Raw genomic sequence first — 10,206 nt, 5'->3', positions numbered from 1 at the left:
GCTGAGACCAGAAAAGGTCCTGGGAAAAGGACTGCAAGTACTATTATAAGTGGCAAGTCACCAGTGCAGGGTTAAACAGGTCTTTCCCGTTGGTTTTGTTGATGAGCTGCTTCATTTTCCCTTCTGGCTATTTTATCCTGAAGGTGGAGCAGATGCTGTTTCAGGATAACCCCTTTGTGAGTCCATTACCACCCTTCTCTGGGTCCTACCCAGCCCATCTCTAGTCCTTCCCATGCCCATGCATTCCATTTTCTTCAGGTATCTCTTTCCTGGAAGCTTTGGTATTTGTTAGTCTTTCTTATAGAAACCTATGAACAAAGACAATGGTTGAATCATCTCAACAGTCTGGCTCCTCCTGGAGTCATCAGGTTAACAACTTTTAGGGAGCTGCTTGAAATAACCACAACTTACTCTATCTTTACTCCTTTTTTTTTTCAGTTCCCTTTTTCTTGATTACAAAAGTAGTAATTGATAGCCATTTCAAAGATAGTACGAAACATATAAAGAAGGAAAAAAAAATCATCCATAGTCCTCATACAGCAGCAGTCACTATGAGGACTTTGGAGCCTTTCGATTTGGTCTCTTTCTGGGCTATTTTAACATGGCTGGGAGCAGTCTATCTATGCCATTTGATCTTGATTTCTTTTACTTAACCTTCTAACATAAGCATTTCTCACTGTTAAAATGTTTACATTTTAAAGAACTCCCATATCTCATGGTACCATAATTTACTTAAAATTAGACTCACTTTGGGCATTTAAGTTGTTCTCAGTTTTCTGCTTTTATAAATAATAATGCTGTTATAAATAAGAATGTGTTTATAAATAACAGTGCTATTATAAACAGGAACATTTATAGTAATAATAAAATTTTTGCAAGAATTGCAGCTTATTTATTATGACAGCTTCTTAGACTTATACTGACAAGGTTATCAGTGCATACTGCCAGACTTTTTCCAGAAAGGTTGTGTGAATTTTCACTCCTACCTGCAGCATATGAGAATGTCTCTTTCATTCAACTCTTATTTACTAACACGCAATATTCACCTTAAAATTGTTTCATTCTTATTTATAGGAAACACGTTATCTTAATGTATCTAAAAATTATTAGTGATGTTGATTACGAGCCTTGTTAACTGTTTTGTGAATTTTCTGTTCAAGTATTGGGTTCTTTTTTTCTGTGAGGTGATAGTATTTTTTTTTTTTCATCAGTTTGTGCAACTTTAGTGAAGAAAAATAAATCAATTACCAGCAGAGCTATTAGCTGATCACTCATCCATTGACTACTTGAATCATTTATTCAGGGCTATATTAAACAGTTTATTATTGGAAAATAGATTAACTAATAGCTTCAAGCCACCTAACAATTTAAATGAAAATTACAAGATATTTGAGGCCCCATTTTGGAATATAAAGGGTGTTTGACTTCCAATTTCCAGTGTCTGTACAACAAGAACAGTCCATTCCTTTATTGACATGCATAAAATACATCACATTTCTGTTCTGCTGATCCTACCAATTCAATACCAATCCTCATCAGTTATGAGCATAAAGTATATCATGTAACCTCAAATCTCTAACAGTGGAAGACTTAAACAAGAATGGATGCTGCTAGAATAATGCTGCTTCCTTTGATGTGACAAGTGAGCATCCATCTCCCTCCCCCTCAAATGCTTCTTCAGTATGTTAGAGCTGTGAGGAATGGTTAGAGTGAAGACTTTGGCCATGTAATATACATGCTCCATTTAAAAAATAATTTTGAATTTTGGGCACTGTTCTTTTGTAACTACTTTACAGTTTTTAAAAGCAGTTATTGTCCAAAGCTCGAAGAGCTTAAGTCTTCTCAGATAAGCATGTGAATGAATGGAGGGAGGTAAACAAAAAATAAAATTTAAAAAGACAAGGTCTGATAGGGGAGCAGCTGGATAAGAAAATCAAAAAAGGAACAGTAATTTAAAGTTTGTTCCAGATGTAATGTGGGTTATTCTGACCTTAAGGCAGCATCACATGGCATACTTCTGAGTCCATTCCTGAGATATTCTGTTGTACTTATCTGTCTGTCTTATAGATCCATGCAATCTCTGGTATTAGGGGGTCATCTGGGTTTGGATCACACAGGAATGAACAAATGGATAAAAGAACTTGAAAAATAGTTAAAGCAGGTGACCACTGTGATCTTAGAATATCAAAACAAATGTAGCCATTCCTGTTGATATTTTGATGATAAATTCTTATGGTAAATGCAACCTGGTTTGAAGGGATAGTCTGTAGGAAGATGAATTATCAGAAAGAATACACCACCTTGATATGGGTTGTCATGAAGTCCCATAATTGTGACTTGTCAATGAAACATCATCCCCAACTGGACCTGCAGAACATTGTGCCGGGGGGTCATGGGCCAAATCACTAAGTTCCTTATTAATTTGTTTCAGCTCCATAGTCTGTGCTTTTCGTCTGGCTCCTCACTATCTTGGTGTGTGCTCAAAGGTCTGGCCCAAACTCTTGATTTTCCGGGCTGCTGGAAGGGTTGCCTCTTTATCTCACACTGGTTCTGCCAGACATAGGCGTAGAGGGGCTGGGGCGTCCCTCATGCTGTGTGGCCTCGGTCTCTTCCCTGCCCACCTGACAGCTGCTGCATCACTGACTCTATGGTGCTCATGCACATGACACGAGGTGATAGTATTTTTCAATACTATCAAAAGGTTTTTTTTTTTTTTTTTTTGGTTGCACCTGGCAGCTTGTGGGATCTTAGTTCCCCAACCAGGGATTGAACCCGGGCCTTGGGCAGAGTCCTAACCACTGAACCACAAGGGACTTCCCAAGGTTTGATTTTTTTTTTTTTTTTTTGCGGTATGCGGGCCTCTCACTGTTGTGGCCTCTCCCGTTGCGGAGCACAAGCTCCGGAAGCGCAGGCCCAGCGGCCATGGCTCACGGGCTTAGTTGCTCCGCGGCATGTGGGATCTTCCCGGACCAGGGCACGAACCCGTGTCTCCTGCATCGGCAGGCGGACTCTCAACCACTGCGCCACCAGGGAAGCCCTGATTTTTTAAAAAATATAGAATTAGGCTTTTTATCTTGTGTCATGTAACCGTCTATTTCCTTACCACCAATTTATTTTAATTTTGGATTAAATAAATATTTTTCTTTTAATTTTCCTTTATTTTGGATCTGTCTCTCATGAGTTTCCCTAAACTCTTTTGGAACCTATAGGATTCTTTGTTTTTGGACACACTGCACCATGGCTTGTGGGATCGCAGTTCCCTGACCAGGGATTGAACCTGGGCCTGAAATCCTAACCACTAGGCCACCAGGGAACTCCCTATAGGATTTTAATTTAATTTTATTTATTTTCATTTCATTTCATTTCATTATTTTGGCTGCACTGCACGCAGCATGTGGGATCTTAATTCCCCAGCCAGGGATGGAACCCATGCCCCCTGCAGTGGAAGCATGGAGTCTTAACTGGACCACCAGGGAAGTCCCCCAAATTGATTTTATTAAAATATAGTTGATTTACAATGTTGTGTTGGTCTCTGATGTACAGAAAAGTGATTCAGTTATATATATATAATATATATATTCTTTTTCATATTCTTTTCCATTATGATTTAATTACAGGATATTGAATATAGTTGCCTGTGCTATACAGTAAGACTAATCCCAACTCCCAATCCATCCCTCCCCCATTCCCCCTCCCCCTTGGCAACCATAAGTCTGTTCTCCATGTCTGTGGGTCTGTTTCATAGATAAATTCATTTGTGTCATATTTTAGATTTCACATATAAGTGATATCATATGGTATTTGTCTTACTCTTTCTGACTGACTTTAATTAGTAGGATAATCTCTAGGGCCATCCATGTTGCTGCATTATTTCATTGCTTTTTTATGGCTGAGTAATATTCCATTGTATATATGTACCACATCTTCTTTATCCATGCATTTGTCATTGGACATTTAGGTTGTTTCCATGTCTTGGCTATTGTAAATAGTACTACTATGAACACAGCAGTGCCTGTATCTTTTCAAATTATGGTTTTGTCCAGATATATGCCCAGGAGTGGGATTGCTGGATCATATGGTAACTCTATTTTTAGTTTTTTAAAAAATTAATCTTTATTGGAGTGTAGTTGCTTGACAATGTTGTGTTAGCTTCTTGCTGTGCAGCAAAGTGAATCAGTCATATGTATACATATATCCACTCTTTAAAAAATTATTTTTAATTTATTTTATTATTATTATTTTTTAATGTGGCTGCCATTTCCTCAATTCTGGGAAAGGATTTTTAAAAAAAATTTATTTATTTTTGGCTGTTCTGGGTCTTTGTTGCTACACGTGGGCTTTCTCTAGTTGTGGTGAGCGGGGGCTACTCTTCGTTGTGGTGCGCAGGCTTCTCCTTGTGGTGGCTTCTCTTGTTGCAGAGCATGGGCTCTAAGCGCACGGGCTTCAGTAGTTGTGCTGCATGGGCTTCAGTAGTTGTGGCTCATGGGCTCTAGAGCGCAGGCTTGATAGTTGTGGCACACGGGCTTAGTTGCTCCGCAGCATGTGGGATCTTCCCAGACCAGGGCTTGAACCCGTGTCCCCTGCATTGGCAGGCAGATTCTTAACCACTGCACCACCAGGGAAAGCCCCCACTCTTTTTTTTATATTTCCTTCCCATTTAGGTCACCATGGAGTACTGAGTAGAGTTCCCTGTGCTGTATTATAGGTTCTCATTAGTTATCTAGTTTATACATAACAGTGTATATATGTCAGTCCTGGTCTCCCAATTCATCCCACCCCCTTACCCCCTTGGTAACCATTCATTTGTTCTCTACATCTGACTCTACTTCTGCTTTGCAAATAAGTTCATCTTTTTTTTTTTTTTTTTTTTTTGTGGTACGCGGGCCTCTCACTGCTGTGGACTCTCCCGTTGCGGAGCACAGGCTCCGGACGCACAGGCTCAGCGGCCATGGCTCACGGGCCCAGCCGCTCCGCGGCATGTGGGATCTTCCCGGACTGGGGCACGAACCCGTGCCCCCTGCATTGGCAGGCGGATTCTCAACCACTGCGCCACCAGGGAAGCCCAATAAGTTCATCTTTACCATTTTTCTAGATTCCACATGTAAGCAATATTATATTTGTTTTTCTCTTTCTCACTTATCTCACTCTGTATGACAATCTCTAGGTCCATCCACGTCTCTGCAAATGGCACTATTTTGTTCCTTTTTAAGACTGAGTAGTATTCCATTGTATATATGTACCACATCTTCTTTATCCATTCCTCTGTTGATGGGCATTTAGGTTGCTTCCATGTCCTGGCTATTGTAAATAGTGCTGCAATAAACAACGGGGTGCATGCATCCTTTTTTTAAAAAATTTTATTTATCTATTTATTTATTTATTTTTGGCTGAGTTTGGTCTTTTGTTGCTGCATGTGGGCTTTCTCTAGTTGCGGCGAGTGGGGGCTACCATTCGTTGTGGTGCACAGGCTTCTCATTGCAGTGGCTTCTCTTGTTGCAGAGCATGGGCTCTAGGCATGTGGGCTTCAGTAGTTGTGGCACGTGGGCTCAGTAGTTGTGGCTCGCGGGCTCTAGAGCGCAGGCTTAGTAGTTGTGGCGCATGGGCTCAGTCGCTCCATGGCATGTGGAATCCTCCCAGAGCAGGGTTTGAATCCTTGTCCCCTGCACTGGCAGGCGGACTCCCAACCACTGTGCCACCAGGGAAGCCCGCGTGCATCCCTTTGAATTATGGTTTTCTCTGGATATATGCCTAGGAGTGAGATTGCTGGGTCATATGGTAGCTCTATTTTTAATTTTTTAAGGAACCTCCGTACTGTTCTCCATAGTGGCTGTACCAATTTACATTCCCACCAACAGTGCAAGAGGGTTCCCTTTTCTCCACACCCTCTCCAGCCTTTATTCTAGAATTTTTTTTTTTTTTTTCGGTACGCAGGCCTCTCACTGTTGTGGCCTCTCCTGTTGTGGAGCACAGGCTCTGGATGCGCAGGCTCAGTGGCCATGGCTCACAGGCCCAGCCACTCCGCAGCAAGTGGGATCTTGCAGCATGTGGGATCTTCCTGGACTGGGGCACGAACCCGCATGCCCTGCATCGGCAGGCGGACTCTCAACCACTGCGCCACCAAGGAAGCCCTATGATACTTCATTGTAGTTTTGATTTGCATTTCTCTAATAATTAGTGACGTTGAGCATCTTTTCATGTGCCTCTTGGCCATCACTATATCTTCTTTGGAGAAATGTCTATTTAGGTCTTCCTCCCATTTTTTGATTGATTGTTTTTTTGATATTGAGCTGCATGAGCTGTTTGTATATTTGGGATATTAATCAGTTGCTTCGTTTGCAAATATTTTCTCCCATTCTGAGGGTTGTTTTTTCATCTTGTTTATGGTTTCCTTTGCTGTGCAAAAGCTTTTAAGTTTCATTAGGTCCCATTTGTTTATTTTTGTTTTTATTTTCATTACTCTAGGCAGTGGATTGAAAAAGATCTTGCTGTGATTTATGTCAAAGAGTGTTCTTCCTATATTTTCCTCTAAGAGTTTTACAGTATCTGAGCTTACATTAGGTCTTTAATTCATTTTGAGTTTATTTTTGTGTGTGGTGTGAGGGAGTGTTCTAATTTCATTCTTTTACAGGTAGTTGTCTTGTTTTCCCAGCACCTGTTATTGAAGAGATGTCTTTTCTCCATTGTATATTCTTGCCTCCTTGGTCATAGATTAGGTGGCCATAGGTACATGGGTTTATCTTTGGACTTCCTATCCTGTTCCATTGATCTATATTTCTATTTCATAGGTAAGCTCACTTGTGTCATATTCTAGATTCCACGTATGTGATACCATATGGTATTTGTCTTTCTCTTTCTGACTGACTTAGTACGATAATCTCTAGGGCCATCCATGTTGCTGCAAATGGCATTATTTCATTCTTTTTTATGGCTGAGTAATATTCCATTATATATATGTACCACATCTTCTTTATCCATTCATCTGTCAGTGGACATTTAGGTTGTTTCTATGTCTTGACTATTGTAAATAGTACTGTTATGAACACAGGGGTGCCTGTATCTTTTCAAATTATGGTTTTGTCCAGATATATGCCCAGGAGTGGGATTGCTGGATCATATGGTAACTCTATTTTTAGTTTTTTGAGGAACCTCCATACTATTTTCCATAGTGGCTGTACCAATTTACATTCCCACCACAGTATAGGAGGTGGATTTTTTATGTTCTTCAAGCTTCTAGAAGTTTCCTGTTGTGCTAATTCTCAGAATTTGGCAAATAATTCCTTAGCCATATTTAATCACCTTTCTTTTTGGCACTTTCCCTTCTGCCTTTACATTCTCAACCTGAAGAAGCCAGGCTTTTCAGTTGGTTTTCCCGAAGAATATCTTTAACTTCTAATTCTATCTGCAGAAAATAGAAATACATGAAGCATTTCCTGTGGTTTGTAGAATTGGATCTCAAAATTAAGATGCCTATATGTTGAACATATTCAGGTGCATTTTAAGCTTGTGAGCATATGAGATAAATTTAGAGATTAGGGATTCATTGGTTTCTTTCTCCATCTTAATGCAAATAGTGTTTTATCCCTGAGCTGTGTCTAAGTGTTGCCAGTCTTTTCAGCGTGATCATGCTGCCAAATACTTTAATTGTTTCCACTTTGCTGTGCTCCAGGGAAATGAGGACAAGCTGAGAATTAGACTGGGATTTAGTATCCCAAGGTTACAACTTACTTGGACAAATCACAAAGGCCTCGTTAGTCCTTTGCTTCCTTATCTGTGAAGTGGGGAATGATAGTACATACCTCTTAGTTTGGATGTGAAGATTCAGTGGGATCTCATGATCCACCTCGCTAGTACTGGGTGTAAGTTTGGCTTTTAAAATTTTCTAATTAATCACTAGAATCTCTACATGTCAATATGTTTGGGATCCCCTATTTAAAATCTCCTTTACAAATTTACTAAGAACTCTAGGTGCTTCCTCTTCTGAAGGAGGCTCCTTCTCAACCCCAAATGGAGAGAAACTCAGAAAAGCCCGACCAGTCCACTGGTAGGCCCTGGTCTCAGCTGCTGTTGTTTTGTTGGGACCTTTTGAATAAATTGGTACTACTGAGGCCAGTGGGTCCTCACCCACTGCTGCCATGCCCCTTCTGGTCAGATCCTTACACACAACTTGGTGGCGTCCAAGCTTGGCCTCTCAAGGTTACTTCTCTTCTGGTTACATCCACATACTCAGTTGTTGTGTCCTGTATCACCCTGTGACATCTGTGCCAAGACAACTGGATCCAGAGGAACTTGTCACCTGTCCAGACATCCCTTCCTTTCTGGATGTGTAATTAGATTTTATCTTCTACCAGTGGACCTCAGTTGTAATCATCCTAATTCATTTGAGAAATTCTGCTAACACTGAATTTCAAAAGGCAAGTGGCCAAGGACACCTTTCCCTTTGGAGACTCCTTAAGTCCACTTTGCAAATTTAGCCCCCTCCTCCAAGCTATTAGAGCTGAGTACCAAGCAAATCACCAAAGTTCCTATCACTTTGTCATCTATCAGGATTGGCTTACTAAACCTAAATTTATATAATTAATATGGGTCATTCAAGTGATTATTTCGGGAACAAAGAAGGACTGCCAAGGGACTTTTTTTTTTTTTTGCCAAGGGACTTTTTAATTTTTGTTAGCCAAGGGACTTTTTGACATTATCCAGACAGAAATAATCTGATACCTTCTTAAAAAATAAGGTTAAAAAAAAAACCTTCTGCTTCACCAGACACAGCCACATATGTGTAAAGTACCTAGCATGCCTCTGTCACTTAGTAGTTGCTCAAAAACTGTTAGTTCTCTCCTTCCTCCATTTCTCCTCAGCTCGACCACCCCTCAGCATCATTTACCTGGGAACATGTAGCTTTCCAGAGACCTAACCCACTCCTAAATGTCCATTTCTCTGCTTGGCTCTGTATGAACACAATATAGATGGTTCTGGGTTGCCTCCTGACAGGCTCACCAAGCTTGGTGTAGACTTTGGCTTGTTCTCGGGCATAAAACAAGAATTGGTGGCAGCAGGTCCTCATGCTGACCTCTGATGACCTCCAGCAAGGTTCTACCTTCAGAGCTGCTTTTGGGGGGGTTGCCTCAGGCAGTTTATACTTTCTGCAAATAGTTAGATTTCATTTTACATTTGTATTCAACTTGTTTTTAATACAGAAAACATGCCTGGAGCATTTTGTCATGGAAAATAATTTGCTAATCCAAAAATAAACAATGCATAGCTAGTATCCCTCTTTGTCCCACAAATATACTTGCTTTCTGTGAGAAGGGGTGTGGCATCTGCTGTTTTGGAGATTCAGTTTCGTGGAACTATATTTTCCTTGTCTGGTTTTGCCAACAAAACATGTGTCCATGTGGTTAAGGCACACAGAGGGGCCCTGGGCCATTGCAGTCAGAGGCTGACCTCAGACTCTGTCTTCAGCCTTCCAGACAAGCTCTTTACTACATTTTTTTGCTGAATTCCCAGACCTCACTACAAGACCTGGGGTGAGGCATCTCAAAAAGAAAGTGACAGCTCCCTTGAATTATTTTGTATTCAGAAGTGAGTTTCCACATGTTTCATGAGGCAAATCAGGTGCTTAATATCATATTATTTTTATAGGTGTTTAATTATTGGCTTTAGACACAAATTCTAATAGAAATAGAAAGAAGAAAAAGTGAGACTAATTCCAAAGCTCTCTTGAAATTATCCTTAGTCCCTCCTGACATTTCCTTAACTGGCCTTTTGTTCTAATGTCTTCAACAGAAGAGTTTCCCTAATGCTGTGAGGTGTGGCTTTGGCTTAGCTGCCTTTGTTTTTTCCAGAGTTAGCCTTTGTCTCTGCAGAGCATTGCATGTAGATTTTGGAAATCCTCACTGAACTTGGAGAAATTATGCCTTGCCATCCAACCTCTCTCCTGGAACACAATGTGATTTCTGACGGCATACCAGTTGCTCCACTTGACAGTGTTTGTTTGTCTCGTTTCACTTGAATATTCACTGGTGAGTAAGAACAGAAGTGGAAAGCCTTACTTACCACAGTTTATTATATGTTTCATGCCCATGATAATTATTTTTATAATGCCACTCGTGAATAAATTGATCAGATTAGGATGAATCACCTGAGTGGCCAACAGCTATTGGAATGATCCTCCATGTGTGACTTGGAATTATTACAAAACGTGGCAGG

At 40.5% G+C, this 10,206-nt stretch overlaps 1 pseudogene; it reads right to left on the bottom strand.

The window, feature by feature from the left end:
* Positions 1 to 2,002: 2,002 nt before the first annotated feature.
* LOC131758381 (ubiquitin-conjugating enzyme E2 D3 pseudogene) lies at positions 2,003 to 2,469 on the bottom strand (annotated as a pseudogene).
* Between the last annotated feature and the right edge of the window lie 7,737 nt (positions 2,470 to 10,206).

Source organism: Kogia breviceps, chromosome 6 (genome assembly GCF_026419965.1).
Source record: "Kogia breviceps isolate mKogBre1 chromosome 6, mKogBre1 haplotype 1, whole genome shotgun sequence".
Taxonomy (NCBI): Eukaryota; Metazoa; Chordata; class Mammalia; order Artiodactyla; family Physeteridae; genus Kogia; species Kogia breviceps.
This window is presented reverse-complemented; position numbering and strand designations above follow the sequence as displayed.